We start from the raw sequence: 18104 nt of genomic DNA on the forward strand, positions 1-18104 counted from the left end.
CTGGTATTACTGAGCTGTAAGGAGGGGACTGGGAGGGGTAGCAAGAAACACACAAGAAAGCAGAGCTGAGAGACGGAGACATAGTCCTGGTAATAGCTCTTGAGCTCCTGGATCCAGCCATGCCTGAAACCACATTTCTCCTGGACCATTTAGATACATGAGTATAGACGTCATTATGCTGTTCACCAAATATTTCCAGGTTTTGGCCTTCTGGGCACATGGCAGGATTGTACCTCCTGACCATCCGTAGCCAGATGGGGCCAAGTGACTGGCAGGGACTAGCCAGTTGTGAGCAGAATTGGTAAGTCTCACTTTGGGGCAGAGCATTTTTCAGATGGCTGCCACGCCCCCTAGAGTGTTTTCCTCTCTGTTACAGAGACAGATGATGATGGTGACTGTTCCATCTGCCTGAATGAGTAGATACAGACTGAAATTTCAGTTCACCTGTGACAGACATGTATTGTGAGCAAGAAATCAATCCTTTGTTGTTTTAAGCTTCTGCAATGGGGCTGTTTGTTATCACAGCATAACCCCGCCTATCCTGACTGAATCAATGGGCTGATACATTTCCTTTTTTTTTGCTTATGCTGGTTGGTGGATTTCTCTCCCTTGCAGCAGAAAGTGTTCTAGCATTATTCTGATATTATCCCCACAGTAACGACTCTCCTTCCATCCTAAGGAAGAATGCTGTATTAGTCCTTGTGTCACTATAAAGAAATACCAGGCAGGGCCAGAATCATGCCTGCAATCCTAGCACTTTGGGAGGCCAAGGTGGGCAGATCACTTGAGGCCAGGAGTTCAAGACCAGCCTGGCCAACCTGGCAAAACCCTGTCTCTACTAAAAATACAAAATTTAGTTGGGCATGGTGGCACATGCCTGTAATCTCAGCTACTCAGGAGGCTAAGACATGAGGATCACTTGAACCCAGAAGGCAGAGGTTGCAGTAAGCTGAGATGGCGCCACGGTGCACCAGCCTGAGTGACAGAGTGAGATCCTGTCTCAAAACATAAACATAAAAAAAGAGAGAGAAATACCAGGGACCAGGTGATTTACACAGAGGCCTAATTGGCTCACAGTTCTGCAGGCTATGTAGGAAGCTTCCAATCACAGAGGAAGGTGAAGGAGGAGCTGGCACGTCATGAGCAGGAGGAAGAGAGTAAAGTGGAGATATAGACTCTTTTATACAACCAGATCAGTCAGACTTTGTGGCTCACACCTGCAATCCCAGCAGTTTGGGAGGCTGAGGCGGGCAGATCACCTGAGGTCAGGAGTTTGAGACCAGGCTGACCAATATGGTGAAACCTTGCCTCTACTAAAAAAAAAAATAATAATACAAAAATTAGCTGGGTGTGGTGATGTGTGCCTATAGTCCCAGCTACTTGAGAGGCTGAGACAAGAGAAGTGCTTGAACCTAAGAGGCAGAGGTTGCAGTGAGCCAAGATCGTGCCACTGTACTTCAGCCTGGACCACAGAATCAGACTCCATCAAAAAACAAAAACAAACAAACAAACAAACAAACAAACAAACAAACGCCCAGATCTCCCGTGCACTGACATCCCCCCAAGGGGATGGTGCTAAGTTGTTCATGAGGGATATGCCCCCATGATCCCATCACCCCCTCTCCCCCACCAGGCCTCACCTCCAACATTGAGAATCATAGTTCATGATGAGATGTGGAGAAGACCCCATTCAAAGGGACAAGATGATCAGGCTCTAGCATTTCTCATGAATGACCTGGGCAAGTCATTTGCTGTCGCTGAGCCTCAGTTTTCTCTTTTATAAAGCAGGGGTTAGAAATCAGCCTCTCAGGTTGCTCAGGGAATGAAAAGAGAGGTGGGACAAGTCCTTATTAGCTGTGAGTTGTCTTTGTGTTTTTTTGTTTTTGGACAGTCTCATTCTGTCACCCAGGCTGGAGTGCAGTGGTATGATCTCGGCTCACTGAAACCTCCGCCTCCCAGGTTCAAGCAATTCTCCTGCCTCTGCCTACCGAGTAGCTGGGATTACAGGCATGCCTCAACAACTCCTGCTAATTTTTCATTTTTAGTAGATACAGGGTTTCACCATGTTGGTCAAGCTCGTCTCGAACTCCTGACCTGAAGTGATTCAATCACCTTAGCCTCCCAAAGTGCTGGGATTACAGGTGTGACCTACCATGCCCAGTGAGCAGTGGGTTATCTTTCTATCATCTTGAGCTAGGCTCTGGGTTATAAGAGAATAGGGCTGTGGCCCCAGCCTTTCCCAGTCTCCTTCCCAGAGAGTTCATAAATGCTTCCCTCCTTTGCCCTCTGCAGTGATTCAAAGAACACGTAAACCCAGCTCCCCAACCATCTACAGTTCCTGTGAGATCTCAGCCTGGGATGCTGTCTGGGCGTTGCAGATGCTCTAACAAGGGAAGGAGGTGGAGGGAAGTCAAGGCCCAGAAAGAGGCAGTGATTTTCCTGGAGTCCATCAGGGCCTGCCCCATTCCCAAGTGCCTTTTGGCCCCCTAGCTGGAGGTGAAAGCCCCTTCCTCCCTCCTGTCTGGGGATGTGGTTTGCCTGGACCCGGCTGCTGGCCCCATGGTATGGCACAGCCCTGCACAGCCTACCCAGCCCCAGGTGCACCGACAGAACTCAGGAAGGGGACTTCCAGTGGAAGATGGAGCAGTGAGCATATGCACCTGCCCTCTCAGGAGTCCATTCCACTCACAGTACAGGAGTAGGCGCTTCCTTCAAATTCTCAACAGGGAAGAACAAGGAGAAGACTCATCTGCAGTCAGAAAACACCCACACATTTGTGCAAGGTGAGAGGATGGAGTCAAGTCTTTGCTCAGACGTCACCTTCTTTATGCGGCCTACCTGGGTTGGGCCCTTTATTCAAAGTGCAGCACCCCACTGCCTGGTTTTGTTTTTTTCTTTTTAGACGGAGTTTCACTCTTGTTACCCAGGCTGGAGTGCAATGGCGCAATCTCGGCTCACCGCAACCTCCGCCCCCTGGGTTCAGGCAATTCTCCTGCCTCAGCCTCCTGAGTAGCTGGGATTATAGGCACGCGCCACCGTACCCAGCTAATTTTTTGTATTTTTAGTAGAGACGGGGTTTCACCGTGTTGACCAGGATGGTCTCGATCTGTTGACCTCGTGATCCACCCGCCTCGGCCTCCCAAAGTGCTGGGATTACAGGCTTGAGCCACTGCGCCTGGCCGGTTTTTCCATCACACTTATTACACCCTCCAATATGTCTGTTATTTACCCATCAGGTTTACTGTCTATCCCCACTAGAGCAGGGATTTAGTCTCCACTGGGTCTCAGAGCCTAGAATAGTGCCTGGTATGAAACAGGTACTAAAAAATATAGAATGAATGAATTAATCAATCAATCAATCAATGGTAGAGTAGACACTGGAAAAGCAGTATGTGGAGAGGAGGGAACCATCTGCCCCAGACCTAGAAAGGGCACAGAATGAGGTGTAGAGATGAAACAGGCCTCCCAGGAAGTCTGCAACCAGAGCCAGAGCCCTTTCTCCATTGCTGAAACCATGGGACGACCATAGGTCTCCCTCATCTTTAAGAGTGACAAACGTGAAGGTTTTTCTTTTGAAAATTGAAGGCCCCAGGCCAGGTGCAGTGTGGCTCACGCCCGTAATCCCAGCACTTTAGGAGGCTGAGGCAGGTGGATCACCTGAGGGCAGGAGTTTGAGACCTGCCTGGCCAACATGGCAAAACTCCATCTCTACGAAATGTACAAAAATTAGCTGGGCATGGTGGTAATCCCAGCTACTCAGGAGGCTGAGGCACGAGAATTGTTGAGAACAGGAGCTGGAGGTTGCAGTGAGCCGAGATGGTGCCACAGCACTCCAGCCTGGGTGACAGAGAGAGAGTCTGTCCAAAAAAAAAAAAAAAACTGATGATCCTGGATAAGAAACTCTTTCATCCTACTCTTAGTCTCCCAGCACAATGCTGGCTCCCTCACCACCCCAAACAAATCCCATCCCTGGAAGGCAGTGTGACGGGAGGTCCCTGAGGCTGGCAGCCTGGAATGCCAGCAGATCCGCTTTCCAGCCTCCAGCCCTGTGGACATAACTTTACCTCCTGTGCCTCAGTTTCCTCATCTATGAAATGGGTATACTGATGAGACAGACGTCTTAGGGCTGTTGAGGGGCCAGGAGTTAGTGTGTGTAACACACCCAGAACAGTGTCTGGCATCTGGCAGGCTCAGAAAATCTTGTTGCTAGGACATCATCGATTTTTTGGAGAAGTCATGCCTCGTCCCAGTCAGCTCTTACTGGCCGCACCCTGGAGACAGAAATGGACCAAGGGCACAGACACGGGAAACCAAGAGGAAGCAATGGAAAACAGAGACAGTTGGGCGGCTGCTGCCACCTGCTGGGCAGCACTGCCATCTGCAGGTGTTGGCTGACGGTGGAGCCCTCACACTCTGCTGTCAGGGAGGAAATGACACAAAAATGCATGGATCCAGGACAATCGTCAGCAGCCCTCTGTGGTAGGGAATAGAGGAGATGAGGATGGGGTGAACTGGCAGGGGTTTAATTCAACAAGGCTTACATCACCCTTTGGGTGGATGGACCTGTGTTGGGCACTGGGAGGTGAGGAAGGAGATTACACGCACGCACACAGACACACACGCACACACACATATCCACACAGCCAAATACATACATATACAGCATGTATGTGCAGATACATGAACAAAACGTTCATGGACAATGGAATTCAAGGATAAAAATAAGAAACAGAACATTTCAATGTAAGTTCAATCAAGGTCAAGACACTTTGGTGAGCAAGGAGACCAGCCACTTAGCTCCTCCCTAAAGAACTGAGGGTCCTGGGAATTTTACCATGGCGATGCCATCTTTTTTATATTGTTAACTGAAAAAAGGTGCCCTTCAAAGGTGTATTTTTAAGATTAGGAAACAAAAAGAAGTCAGAGGGAGCCCTGTCAGGACTGTCAGATGGATGCCTAATGATTTCCCACGGAAACATTTGCAGAACTGCCTTGTTTGAGGAGTGGGACACAGGGGCATTGCTGCGGTGGAGAAGGGCTTTCTGGTAAAGCTTTTCCGGGTGTTTTTCCACTAAGGCCATGGCTACTTCCTCAAAACACTCCCATAACAGCCATGCCAATGCAGACATGGAGGGAGTCCCTGAATGGCAGTGAGCTGCACTGAGGGCGTGTTTTATGTCACACAGCATCACAGGCCTGGGCTTCCCAGGGTGTGCACAGATGAATATAAATGGAAATGGGAAGAGGGAAACTGGGAGGGGCCCTCAAGGAGAGGGGTCCAGAGGCTTCAGCAGGATTTGAAACGTTGGATTTGGCAGAGAATGCATTCATATATTTGCTTATCTAAGAAAAAGAAAATAGAATTAAGAGAGGAACACAGGACTGTGGGATACAGGGAAGGACACAAAGCCAAGGTGTTCAGGCCTCGTGCAGGAGCCCATCTGAGCTGTGCATTCCAAGCTCTCTCTGCAGGAGACCTGGAGCAACCATCTAGCACTGTTCTGGCAGCTCCAAAAGGGCCAGAGACCCATTTTTGCCTCTTTGTAGGTTTTATTTGGTAGATAGTGCTGAACATGTCTGCCAGATTTGCATTCCTTCACAGCCTGGGCATACGCGTTTTAGTTTTCCACAGTTACTATCACTCCCTAGTGTTTAACCCAAGGCCCCTTTCCTCTCGTTTCTTACCTGCCTGGCCCCTGAAGGCATCTCAACTCACAACTACTGATGAATGCTGTGGCTTCTGGGGACTTCTGTGCAGAGCTTGGAGGGGCAGAGAGCAGCCTTGGAAGGATAGATGGATGGATGGATGGATGGATGGATGGATGAATGGATGGGTAGGTGGATAAATGGATAGATGGGTGTGTAGATGCATAGATGGATAGATGGATGAGTAGGTGGATGAATGGATGAATGGGGGGTGGGTGGGTAGATGGGCAGATGGATGGATAGGCGAATGGATGGATAGATGAGTGGGTGGATGGATGGATGTGTGGATGGATAGATGAATGGATGGGTGGATGGATGGGCAGATGAATGGATGGATGGGTAAGTGGACAGATGGATGAATGGGCAGGTGCATGGATGGATCGACAGATGAATTAATGGACAGGTGGATGGATAGATGGATGGATGGGCAGATGGATGGATGGACAAATGGACAGAATAATGGATGGGTGGACGGACAGATGGATGAATGGATGGATGGACAGATGGATGGTTAGACAGATGAATGGACGGATGGATAGATGAGTGGGCAGATGAGAGGCTTCATGATGGGTAGGAGGGCAGGGAAGAGGGAACAAGATTATCCCTGGGCAACAGCTGTAGGAATGTGGGCCGGTGTTCACAGAAGCCCCATCTCACCATCTGAGTGCTGTCCCCACCAACCCTACATTCTATTTCCCAACACAGGCCCACACTCTCCCTCATCTGGGAGGCACAGGCAGGAAGGAAAGCTGGTTAAACTGGACCATGCACTTGCACCCAGTGCTCTTCAGCTCTTCCCCCCATTCTCACATGAGAAAACTAAGGCTCTGAAATGTGGATGCGGTGCTCAGTATTTTAAGAATCATTTGCTGGATTCCCAAACCTTTCTTCCAAACATCACACATTCCCAAATAATTAGCATTAGCTCAGTATTTTATGAAGAAGACCGCATCCACTATTCTACATGATTGCCTCAAAAAATCCCAGAGAACACTACTGTTTTTTAAACTTTAAAGTTTAAACGAAACTTTAAAGAGAGAGAGAGAAAAAAAAGGATGCTAAGGCCTGAGCAGCTGCGGTGCTGCATCCCATCTTCCTGTGAGCCAAGACTGGCTTCCAGGTGAGGTTTTGTTCCTTTGGTTTCAACGGGAACAGGACTCACCCTCAGGACTCTGACCCCCAAGACCCTGTCTTTATCCCTCCTCGCCCACAAGTGCAACCCAGAGTGGCCCTTCCTGGGTTGGAAGGTGGGTCAGGTCAGGGGTCCTAAGGGCACATGTTCCCCGGGGAGGACACTTTTCTAGGTGAGAGAAGCTGCAGGTGGGTGTGAGACACAGATGGCTGGGGCGGGGCACATCCCACCTACAGGGAGTGGCCTCTGCTCAGCACTTCTGTCACAGGCAGAAAGCTAAGCCCATTGTTACTGGAACATTTTAAAAGAAGATAGACATCTGAATTTTTTTTAAATATGAAAACTCTACATTTAAAAAATGTTGACAACTAACTTAAAAAATGTAATCATGTGCATTCAAGAGAACTTCAAGGGGTCAGGTCCATCCTGCAGGCCCTGCCGACAGCACTGGCTTTGCTCAGCGGAGGTGACCGTGGGCTTGGTGCTGGGTTGGGAGCAGCTCTGTAGGGGGCAGGCCTGGGGCCACTGAGAAGGTGGTGAGGAGGCTGCCCGTGCCCCTCTACATCCCGGAGGCCGTCTCTCACCTGCTGGCTGTGGCTGGGCGGGGCTGCCAAGCTTAGCATTAGGGCCTTCCCTCTTCCTTTGGTTTCAACGGGAACAGCCACTCCAGGTTGTTCTGCAGCCGAAAGTGGGGAGTCCCCTAAGGGAATCAGTGGTTCTTTAGGAAACACACGAAACAGAATGGATTTTACTTCTCTTTAATCAAAAAATAAATAAATCCATTCCACGGGGATTTTTTTTTTTTTCCCAGAGGAAAAAAGGTGAAAGAACAAAAAAACAAACAAAACTGAAACCTACAGGGACTCATTTCTGGCCCACGGGGAATCAGTAGCCAGGCAGAGGGACACGAGAGCCAGCCCAGCCGGGCCTGCCAGGTGACTCCCAGGCCAGAAAGGAAGCCCCAGACTCAGCTCTGGGGGGCTCAGTCCCACCCAGGCATTGGGATGTTCTGCCTGGGGAGGGGCCACAGTCCCCATGGGCAGCAGGGCACACTGCCCCTATTCTGCAAGGTGTATCCCATAAGGCTCTTGCTCTCAGTGGCATTCGGGCACTCAAGGAGCCAGGAGACGCTGCCGAGATGGGTGGAGTCTGGAATGTGAGGTGTGCACAGGTGAGGCCAACTCCAGAGACCCTGAGACAAGATTACCAATTCCTGGTGTGATGAGGCCAGTTCCCAAGGGGCAGGCCCAGAAGAGCCTGGGGCTCTGGCAGGTGGAGAAGCCCTCTTTCCAGAGTTCCAGGAGAGTGGAAAACATGTCGGGCTGTGGCTCTGGCCGGAGCACCCCTCCCCTGCTGCAGGAGGCTCAGCAGACCCAAGGCCGGGGCACGGTGGCATCTGCCAAGCACCAGGTGGGGTGGCTTGGCAGGTGGTGGCTGGGAGGAGGGGATGCCCACAGGGGTCCTAGAGGTGGATCCACTTGTTCCAATTGATCTTGAGGGGAAACACATTGCCCAGCCGGAGGGTACAGTCCAAGGTGGGCTTGTAGAAGGCCATGGGGCTCTCGCCCAGGCTGGAGGGCACCTCCACTTCTTCCACCACAGGTGTTGAGAAGAGTGAGACAGCCCTCGGCTTTCTCAGCCAGCACTTCCAGACACAGCCGAGGGACTCCAGGCCCTGTAGACACCAGACACACAGGTTATAAGGGTCCTACACCGCCGCTTATTGATTTATTCTTCAAGCATGAATGGAATGAACTCTCTGTATGAGGAAGCTACTTCCCAGAGCAGGGGGCACCTGAACCGGGCATAAGGCAAGTGGGGATGTACCAGGAGGGTTCAGGCAAAGGCCCTGGCAGGAGAGGCAGTGGCCTGAGTGTGGGGCCACCATGCTGAATGTCATGCAGGCCTGCAGTGGGGCTGCATCCCATCTTCCTGGGAGCCAAGACTGGCTTCCAGGTGAGGTTTTGTTTGGCCCATGGGGAATCTGACACTGAACTTCAAGCTCCTAGCTGCCAGAGGAGCTGGAGGCCCCAGCCATGCTGGGTCCTAGGAGCACAGGGCAGCTGTCAGCTGAGCAGGAAGCAGCCATACCAGGGTGCAGCTCCTTGACCCAGGGGCCCTGTGAGCTTGTGATTTATTGACTCCTCACATAGAGAAAGCATCAGAGACAAGCACCCCAGGCACCCCATCTTCCAGCCTGGCCAGCAGCGTGGAGCAGCTAAAGGACACTGAGGGACAGCCCAGAACAGGCTGGGGGAGGAGGTGCAGGTAAGCAGTATGGTGGTCCTGCATGCTGCCTGGAGCCTGCACATCACGGCCGTGCCCTCGAGTCCACACAGCCGCCTCCAGCTCCTGCTGAGCCCGGGAAGGCCTCGAACCTGGAGCAGCTCCAGCACGGCGACAGGCTGCAGAACCCCCTGGTATGGCACAGCAGGCAGCTCTCGGGGATGCCAGGCCTGGTCATGATGTGGTACAGCATGGCCTCCATCATGCCCTTGTACATGGGCAGGTTCAGGTGGCCGTCCATGCCACGCCACGGCCGGCCGATGAAGGAGACGCTCTCACAGTCCCTGCAGGGCAAGGGCTTGGCAGGGGCAGGAGGGAAGCTGGTTCAGACAGACACTGAGCCTTGGGGGTATCCTAGGCCCAGCCCAGGTCACAGGGCTAAGATTGGCCACCTCCTGCTCTCTGTTCTCCAAACTCCCCACTTCTTTCCTGTCTGGACAGAGGGGCCCATAACCTCCAGCTGGATGGAATCACGATGTGGGGTTCTGCTCAGATGCAGCTATAACCGAGGCCTCGGTGTGCCCATGCCCCAGGTCCCCCCACACTGGCAGGAGAGGGCCAAGGGTTGGGACTCCTGGATTTGCCAGCTCTCCTGGCAGCCTGGGCAGCAGCCACCTCCAGCCTCTGGTGAAGCTCACAGGAGCGTAACCTTGAAGCTTTCCTCTGTGCCATGTGCAGGGTTCCAGGCACGCTTTCTTTGGAACAGATATTTCTGCTACTAAATCAGTGACTGAATAGTCACCTGGGGCCCAGGAGCGAGGTGGACCTAGAAGAGCTGGACACTCGGCTCTTATCACCATGTCTGGGCCCTGGCAGGGGCACAACTAAGCTTCTGAAAGCCAGGATACAGAGCACTCGGGCCCTGCCGATCAGGGGTCAGTGCACACATGGGAGGCACCCCTACCAGAGGGGCTTTTGTGGCCCCCTTGCCTCCTCTAATTCTGGGGCACGGCTGTCCCTGGGGGCAGCTAGGCATTCGGGGCTAATCCCTCTGTGGACCTTTGGCTCATCTGCAGGAGCAGGTGAGGGGCCTGTGGGCCATAAGTAGCTCGGCGGTGAGGTGCAGCTGACCGCGCCAGGTGTGGTTCTCTGCCAGCGCCCTGGGCATCCTGGAAGCACAGTGCTCATTCCAAGGTGATCTGGGTGCTGCCAGCACCCAGCACACCTGCTGCTCGCCCACTGCACCCCTCCAAGTGTCCCTGCCGAGAAGCACGGTGCTGGGCAAACTATCAGAGCCAGGACCTGGGGAGAGACCCTCAAAGACCCTCATGCAAATCCTTATACTCAGGCCCGCTCAAGAGCCCCACCCGAGGCCCCGGACCAGAACCCCACATTCACCTTTCCCGCACTGCCTGGGAGATGCTGCTGGCTCCAAAACTCTCTGTGAACCCTGAGGGAAGAGGAAGAGGATGTGAGAGGCTCGGAAAGGCAGGGAAGCCATCTCTGCCTTCCCACCTTCAGCATGGTACTCAGTACCCAGCATGAGCTGGGTACCGCGAGGCTCAGGAATGAAGTGTCAAAAAAAGGAGAAATGATCGTCTCCCCACAGAGTGGCCACCCTGGAGGTGGCGGGGCAGGGGAGACTGCCCCAGACAGCGCCGAGTGCAAGCAGCACCCCAGGCCCAGACAAGCCCCAGACCGGAGGAAGCCGACAAACCCCTCATTTCCCACCCAGAAGCCCTGACCACAAGGGTAGTATAAAACCCAAGGCAAAAGCACCCCAAAGAAAACAAAAATGCCCAGAGAAGCAACATGAGAAGGCCACTGTTGACAGATGGTGCAGGAGAGGAAAGGGCATGCTGCTGCCCGAAGAAGGTGAGACCCTCACACTGTCACCACCCTGCAGCAGCCGCCGCGGCACACAACCCAGACCCACTGCCTGAGCTCCTGCTGAACTCACAGCGCTGCCTGGGGTGTGGGAGGCCTCTGCCCTCCCCTGGAAATGCATTTGTAGGCAGCATCCTCTCCGCAGGGCTCAGGTTCTGAGAAGCTGAAATCAAGCCCCTTTTGTGCCAGTGGCAGGTCCCCTATCTGGGAGGAAGGTGTGGGACCCATCAGGGAAGCGGGGAGGGAAAGCACAGGTGGGGTGTTGGACAGGGCGTGCGGTACCTCTGGGGTCTTCAGTGCCCTTTGGAGGCTGGGCCTGGCCGCTCAGCTGCTCTTGGCCTGGGGAACTGAACTCCCCGACATCCTCTTGGTCTCCTGCACAGCCTCAGCTGCAGCAGTGTCTTCAAGAGCTGGGGGTGGAGACGGGGCCTGGGCTTCTGCCCATTCTTCTGCTCCAGGCCCGAGGCTGGGGGCAATCTGAGTCCTGGAGCGCTGGCCTCTTAGCAGGGGTCTCTTCAATCTCACTGGCCCATATGGCGTACTTCTTGGTGCCTTGGGGGCTGTGAGGAGGGGGTGCCTGCTTCTCAGGAGGGCCGTCCTGGCTGGAAGACCCCTCCAGGGTTCTAGCCTGAGGGTCTTCTCTCTGGGCATGGGCGTCCTCCTCTCTGTCTTTCAGCCTCACAGAGTGCGGGAGCCAGGGCCAGGCAGAGCCTATGGCCACCAGGCACACAGTGTTGCTGCCGACCTCCAGTACCTGCTGCTGCTCCAGGAGGGCCTGGGGGGGCAGGAGACACGAGGAATCAGTGGGGAGCCGGGAATTGTTCTCGCTGGTGATGGGGGACGAGCAGAGTGGCTTTCCCTCTCGGGCAAGTTAAGTCCTTGAGCAGCAGATCCACGAGGTGGGCCCAGCTCCCAGCCCTGGGGCTGCTCCTTCTAGCCACGTGCTGTGGAGCAGCCTCTCTTCCTCTCTAGGCTCAGCCTGGCTGCTCCCGAACCGTGTCAGCTGTGTGACCTTCAGAGAGCCACAGCTGCACCCTCAAAGCGGACGTGAAATGCCCCAGTTTTCAAACGTTAACAAATAATTCAGTGCTTAAAAAGAATGCACTGTGCTATGCCCCACATCAAGGCCATCCTCAGCGTGCACCTGGCCTGGGAGCTGCAACTTCCGCTTCAGTGACATCCAGCTAACCTAAAGCACAGCTCACCTGGATGCAGTCTGGGAACGTCCTGATACGCCCACCACCTGGCTGCTCCAAAGCCGAGAACCATCTGCGCAGCTCCTCCTTGTCAGTCCCAAAACAACCCATGGCTACAATGGCTTCCAGGATCTCCAAGGCAGCAGTCGGGTCTTCGGGACTATACCCAGAGAGCTCCAGCCGGCGGACAAACTCTTCTAAGCTGAAGGTGTTTTCCTGGGGGTTTATCAGCTTGGTGAACGTGTCAGGGAGGCAGGAGGTTCCCACTGTAGCTCTTCAAGAGGAGTGGCTGGGAGGACACAGAGGAAGATCAGAGGCAACCTGACAGGCCCTCCTCCCCCGACCAATGCAGACCACACTTAGGAAAGGCACGCTCCAGCGCACAGGGCTTGCCTGCTGGGTGGACAGGCTGGGTCCCTGGGAGTCAGGCTCCTCATCTGTGACCCTAGGCCCCTGACTACAGCTGACTGGAGTCCAACAGCTGACTGGATTTCTCCTGGCCACTACGATTTTCCTGCTCAAGATATAAAGTGAAGGGCACAGAGGCCGAGGACTGGGGTAAGCCAAGGAGGGCTCCTGCATTTCCCATGCTGGCTTCTGTTGCTTCCTGTGGAAGACATCTCTGCTAAGGCCATAATCGATAGGTTACTACTGCATTTTTGCCCAGTCCAAACTCCAAAGTACAGATTTCTAATTGTGGTTACAAAACATAAAATGAACACCATCAGCTTCACAAGTACTTCACTGTAGTGTGCTTCATGGATATTGTGGTTTTGGGTTTGTTTTTACATACTGAATGTTTGCAGCAAGTCTGCCTCGAGGGTGTCTACCGCTGCCACGCTTTCAACACCTGTGCTCCATCTGTGTCTGAAATGCTCTGGTAATTTTCATGATACCTTCACTTTTTCATGATTATCACATCTGCGACGGTGACCTGTGATCAGCGATCTTTGACGTTAGCACTGTAATTGCTTTGGGCACCATGAACCATGCCCACATAAGACAGCAAACTTAACTGATAAATGTCACGTGTGTTCTGACAACTCCAGTGACCAGCCGTTTCCTACTCCCCTCCCTCTCCTGGGACTGCCTATTCCTGAGACAACAATATTAAAATCAGGCCAGTTAATAACCTTACAATGGCCCCTCTGTGTGCAAGTGAAAGGGAGAGTTCGACATCTTTCTTTTTACATCCAAAGCTGGAAATGATCGGGTTTGTGAGGAAAGCATGGTGACAGCCAAGGCAGCTGAAAGCCAGCGTTAGTCAAAGCTGTGAGGGCAAAGGAAAAGCTCTTGAAGGAGATTCAAAGTGCTACTCCAGAGAACACACGAGCAATAATAAAGCAAAAACAGCCTCGCTGCTGACATGGAGAACGTTTCAGCAGTCTGGATAGATCAAACCAGCCGCAACATTCCCTTATGCCAAAGCCTAGTCCACAGCAAGCCCCTAACTCTCTTCAATTTTATGAAGGCTGAGAGAGGTGAGGAAGCTGCAGAAGAAAAGTTGAAAGCTAGCAGACGTTGGTTCACGAAGTTTAAGAAGCCGTCTCCAGGCCGGGCCCGGTGGCTCATGCCTGTAATCCCAGCACTTTGGGAGGCCGAGGTGGGTGGATCATGAGGTCAAGAGATCGAGACCATCCTAGCCAACATGGTGAAACCCTGTCTCTACTAAAATTACAAAAAAATTAGCCTGGAGTGGTGGTGCTCCTGTAGTCACAGCTACTCAGGAGGCAGAGGCAGGAGAATTCCTTGAACCCGGGAGGCAGAGGTTGCAGTGAGCCAAGGTCACGTCACTGCACTCCTGCCTCGCACCTGGTGATGGAGCGAGACTCTGTCTCAAAGAAAAAAGAAGCGATCTCCATAACAAAAAAGTATAAGGTGAAGCAGCAAGTGTGGATGGAGAAGCTGCAGCAAGTTGTTCAGAAGATCTAGCCAGGATCAGTGTGAAGGTGTATACACTAAACAGATTTTCACTGTACACTAAACAGCTTTATATTGGAAGATGTCATCTAGGACTTTCATGGGTACAAAGGAAAAGTCAGTGCCCGGTTTCAAGGCTTCAAATGACAGGCCACTCTCTTGTAAATTAATGTGGCTGGTGACATTGAGTTGAAGCCAATGGTTATTTCCCATCCCCAAATTTTTAGGGCCCTTAAGAATTATGCTAAATCTATTCTGCCTGTGCTCTATAAATAGGTCAGCAAGCTGGATGACAGCACGTCTGTTTACAATGTGGCTTGCTGAATATTTTAAGCCCACTCTAGAGACCTACTGCTCAGACAAAAAACATTCCTCGGCCAGGCATGGCGGCTGATGCCTGTAATCCCAGCACTTTGGGAGGCCGAGGTGGGTGGATCATCTGAGGTCAGGAGTTTGAGACCAGCCTGGCCAACATGGTGAAACCCCATCTCAACTACAAGTACACAAGTCAGCCAGGTGTAGTGGCACATACCTGTAGTCCCAGTTACTCGGGAGGCTGACACAGGAGAATCAGAAGAATCACTTGAACCTTGGAGGTGGTTGCAGTGAACCGAGATCACATACGAGTCTTGCACACGAGTCTGGGCGACAAGAGTGAACTCTGTCTTGAGAGAGAGAGAGAAATACATTTAAGGTTATAGCTACTATGGTGATTTGTCTGATGGATCTGGACAAAGTAAATTGAAAATCTTCTGGAAAAGGGTCACCCTTCTATTTTGAGGTGGTCAAAATACCCACATCAACAGGAGTTTGGAAGACGTTGATTCTCACCCTCATGGATAACTCCGAGGGTTCAAGTCTTTAGTGGAGAAAGTAACTGCAGATGCAGTGAAAAGAACAAGAGAACTAGAAGTAGAGGCGGAGCCTGAAGAAGGGATGGAATTGCTGCAATCTCAGAATCAAACTTGAACAGATGAGTTGCTTCTTATAGATGAGCAAAGGTTGTTTCTTGAGTTTCTTGACATAGAAACTACTCCTGGTAAAGATGCTAAGAACACTGTTGAAATGACAACGAAGGATTTAGAATATTATACACACTAGGCAGGGCATATGTTATGCCTGTTGTCTCAGAGCTTCGGGAGGCCATGTTGGGAGGATCCCTTGAGGCCTGAGATTAGCCTGGGCAAGTGAGTGAAGCCCTGTCTCTATAAAATGTTTAAAAATTAGCTGGTTATGGTGGCACATACCAAACTACTACCTAGGAGACTGAGGCATGAAAACGACCTGAGCCCAGGAGCTTGAGGTGACAGTGAGCTATTATCACGCCACTGCGCTCCAGCCTGAGCAACAGCCAGCCTGCTGCTACTGTAGCCTGTCCCCTCCCTTGAGAGGCCTCTATGGCTGGGCCTCAGCAGTGGTCCCAGCAGCGGTGGCCACCCCAGCATCTGGCTGTGCTTTTTTACCACGGCTGGGGTGTATGGCTGCCCTAGATGCATCCCCTCCCCACCTTCAAGTGCACCCCGCTCACCCCTTGTCACATATCCACATCTCTGTGAGGACTGTTCCTCTTGCCCATCTCTCAGTCCAGAAAACACCCACTTCCCTGCAAAGCCCCAGTTCCGCTGCCAGGCCCTCAGGACCAATCCTCCCTTCTTTTCCCTGCTCCTCCCCTCCCTGCTGTGCTGCGTTCTTCTCTTTGGTGGATTCCCATAGCACCCGGGAGGCACCAGCAGAGGATGCCTTGGACTGGACTGTAATCCTGTCACTCATCTGCAAAGCCCATCCTGCAAGCTCCCAGAAGGCACTGCTGACCCCTGCTGTCCTTTGTCTGGCCAATGCCTAGCATGTGTCCAGACCCGATGTCGCGGACGCCCGGCTCTTACCTTTTGTTGACCTCATTCTCCAGCATTGATTTGTCTACCATGATGATCTGCTCCAGGATCCTGATGTCCACGGAAATAAGGCTCAGAGAGAAGACAGTCAGGACGGCCACACAATTTCCCCCAAGGCCGTCCAATGAAAAGGCCACCATGTCATTCGTGGGCTTGTTATTATCCTGGTCTTTGAAAGAGAAACGATCAGGCCGATCCAACTTGCTGGCAGCCCGCATTCTGTCCAAAAACTGGAATGAATCCGTACAGATGGTGCTTGGAAACCACCACGTAGAAATCCTACACAGACAAAAAGGAAGGGCCTGGGGGTGGCCATGGGAAGCCTTCATTTGGACAGGCTATGAGCCCACCAAATCATTGTGGTGAGAACGACGTGAAACGCCCCACTTCTCCCCTAAAGCTCTCTTTCCCATCCCAAATGAAGGCGCTGCGTTCCCAGCTGGCAGTGTGTGTCTCTTTTCCCTGCCTGCCTGAGCATCTTCCAGGAAGAGTCCTGTCTCATCTAACTCAATGTGGCCTTACGCGGCACTCCAGGAGGGCGCTGGCAGGCTCACCTCACCAGTGCTCACAGTACACAGCTGCTGAACTAGAGATGGTGAACATGCTTTCTGTAACAATCTCCGTACAAAGCCAGCCCTGGTCTCATATAGAAAGCAGGGGACATGTGTGCTTAAGCTCGCTGTCACAATGTCATAAGCCTGGTGAGTCACTTCCCTGGCTCTGTCCAGGGAGCAGCATTCCATGACCCTGCTACCAGGGTTAGAGGGAGGGACCCAAGGGGCCTTCCTTGTTTGCTGGCCACTACCCTCGGTTCAGATGGGGACATGCAGTCAGAGCGGTGGCTCTGTGACAAATGGCCTTGTTGGATTCAGACATGTATCTTCTGCTGTGAAATCTACTTTCCAGAGGCCGAAGGGTCATTCAGGGTGAGGGTTTAGGGAGGAGAAGGTGTCTGCCATCACAGGGCAGGGATGGGATCGAAGAACCGAAAGAAGATTCTCGGTGTTGCTTCTGAGCATCTGACTATAGCCCCGTGCTGACCGGAGGTTAGGCAAGGAGAATGGCGTGAAGGGGAAACCATCAAGCTGGCAGCGTGGGAATATTCTCAGGGGTTTCCTCTGCATGTGGTCAGGAGGCTGATGATACCACACCTGCTGCCACACGAAGCCACATTGCAAGAACACTTCAGGAGGAGGCCTGTCTGAATGCACCTCTGCACCCCAACCCTGCACCAGCTGCTGGTGCTGCAAATGGGCCTGGGAGGCTTCCTGGGTCCTGGGGCTACACGGAAGAGGGACTGAGGCTAAGCCCGACCAAGAGGGTGGACTTCCAGCCTGGCTACTTATTAAATGCAAAACGGATTTCACACCACTTGATGAGAGAAACAAAAATAAACTAGAGGCGGAAAGTCTGCAAGACAGCGTGGCGAGGGTGAGTACGGTTCTCCGGCCGGTCAGGGTATGTGGATGCAGAGGCTGTGACCGATGCTTTACAGAGGAAGTGACAGACTGGGGGAGGCCCAGGCTGGCATGTGGCGTGTGGTAGTGTGTATGTGTATGGGGGGGCTAAGGAAGTCTGCAATCCCATGTCTCAGACCATCACATCACACTTCCACAGACCACAAAGGACAGGGAACTGACGAGACTGGGTTTATTCCCTCCAAAGCCCATTTATTTTGGATACAAAGACAGAGGAATCAGCACAGAATCAACTGGTTGACCCTGGTGTCCCTTGGCCTCCCACCCAGCCATCAGTACTTCGGGTTGGCTCTACCTTCTAGTGCATCGAGTTCGTGCCACCCGCCCTGGCCCATCTAGTCCATGCCACCGCTGTTTCTCACCATCATTCCCAGCTGACTGGTCTCCCTCCTTCCACACATCACCTCCTGCTAACCCCTGACCATTCTCCACAGCAGCCAAAATCATCCTCTGATGCCTAAGTCGGACAACACATTCCTGCCCTGCCTGAAACCCCCCAAGGACTTCCCTCTGCAGTATGCGACAACAACCAGTCCTTTCCAAGGACAGGGAGCACGGTGAGTGGGGCCCACCTGCCTGCCACTCTGGCCTCGCCTCCTGCAACACCACCCCTTACTCACTGCCCTCCAGCCTCCTGGGCCTTCTTACATGTCTTGGAAAAGCCTAG

General features: G+C 52.7%; 1 pseudogene across 1 annotated transcript; it reads right to left on the reverse strand.

Annotated features, from left to right (window-relative positions):
- Nucleotides 1–9915: 9915 nt before the first annotated feature.
- Nucleotides 9916–16562, reverse strand: LOC118142799 (general transcription factor 3C polypeptide 1-like; annotated as a pseudogene). Its single transcript, XR_013522428.1, has 5 exons — nucleotides 16519–16562; nucleotides 15951–16238; nucleotides 12157–12421; nucleotides 11234–11822; nucleotides 9916–10514 (listed from the first exon to the last, which is right to left on the reverse strand). The product of XR_013522428.1 is annotated as a general transcription factor 3C polypeptide 1-like (transcript).
- Between the last annotated feature and the right edge of the window lie 1542 nt (nucleotides 16563–18104).

Source organism: Callithrix jacchus, chromosome 9 (genome assembly GCF_049354715.1).
Source record: "Callithrix jacchus isolate 240 chromosome 9, calJac240_pri, whole genome shotgun sequence".
In the NCBI taxonomy this organism is placed as follows: Eukaryota; Metazoa; Chordata; class Mammalia; order Primates; family Cebidae; genus Callithrix; species Callithrix jacchus.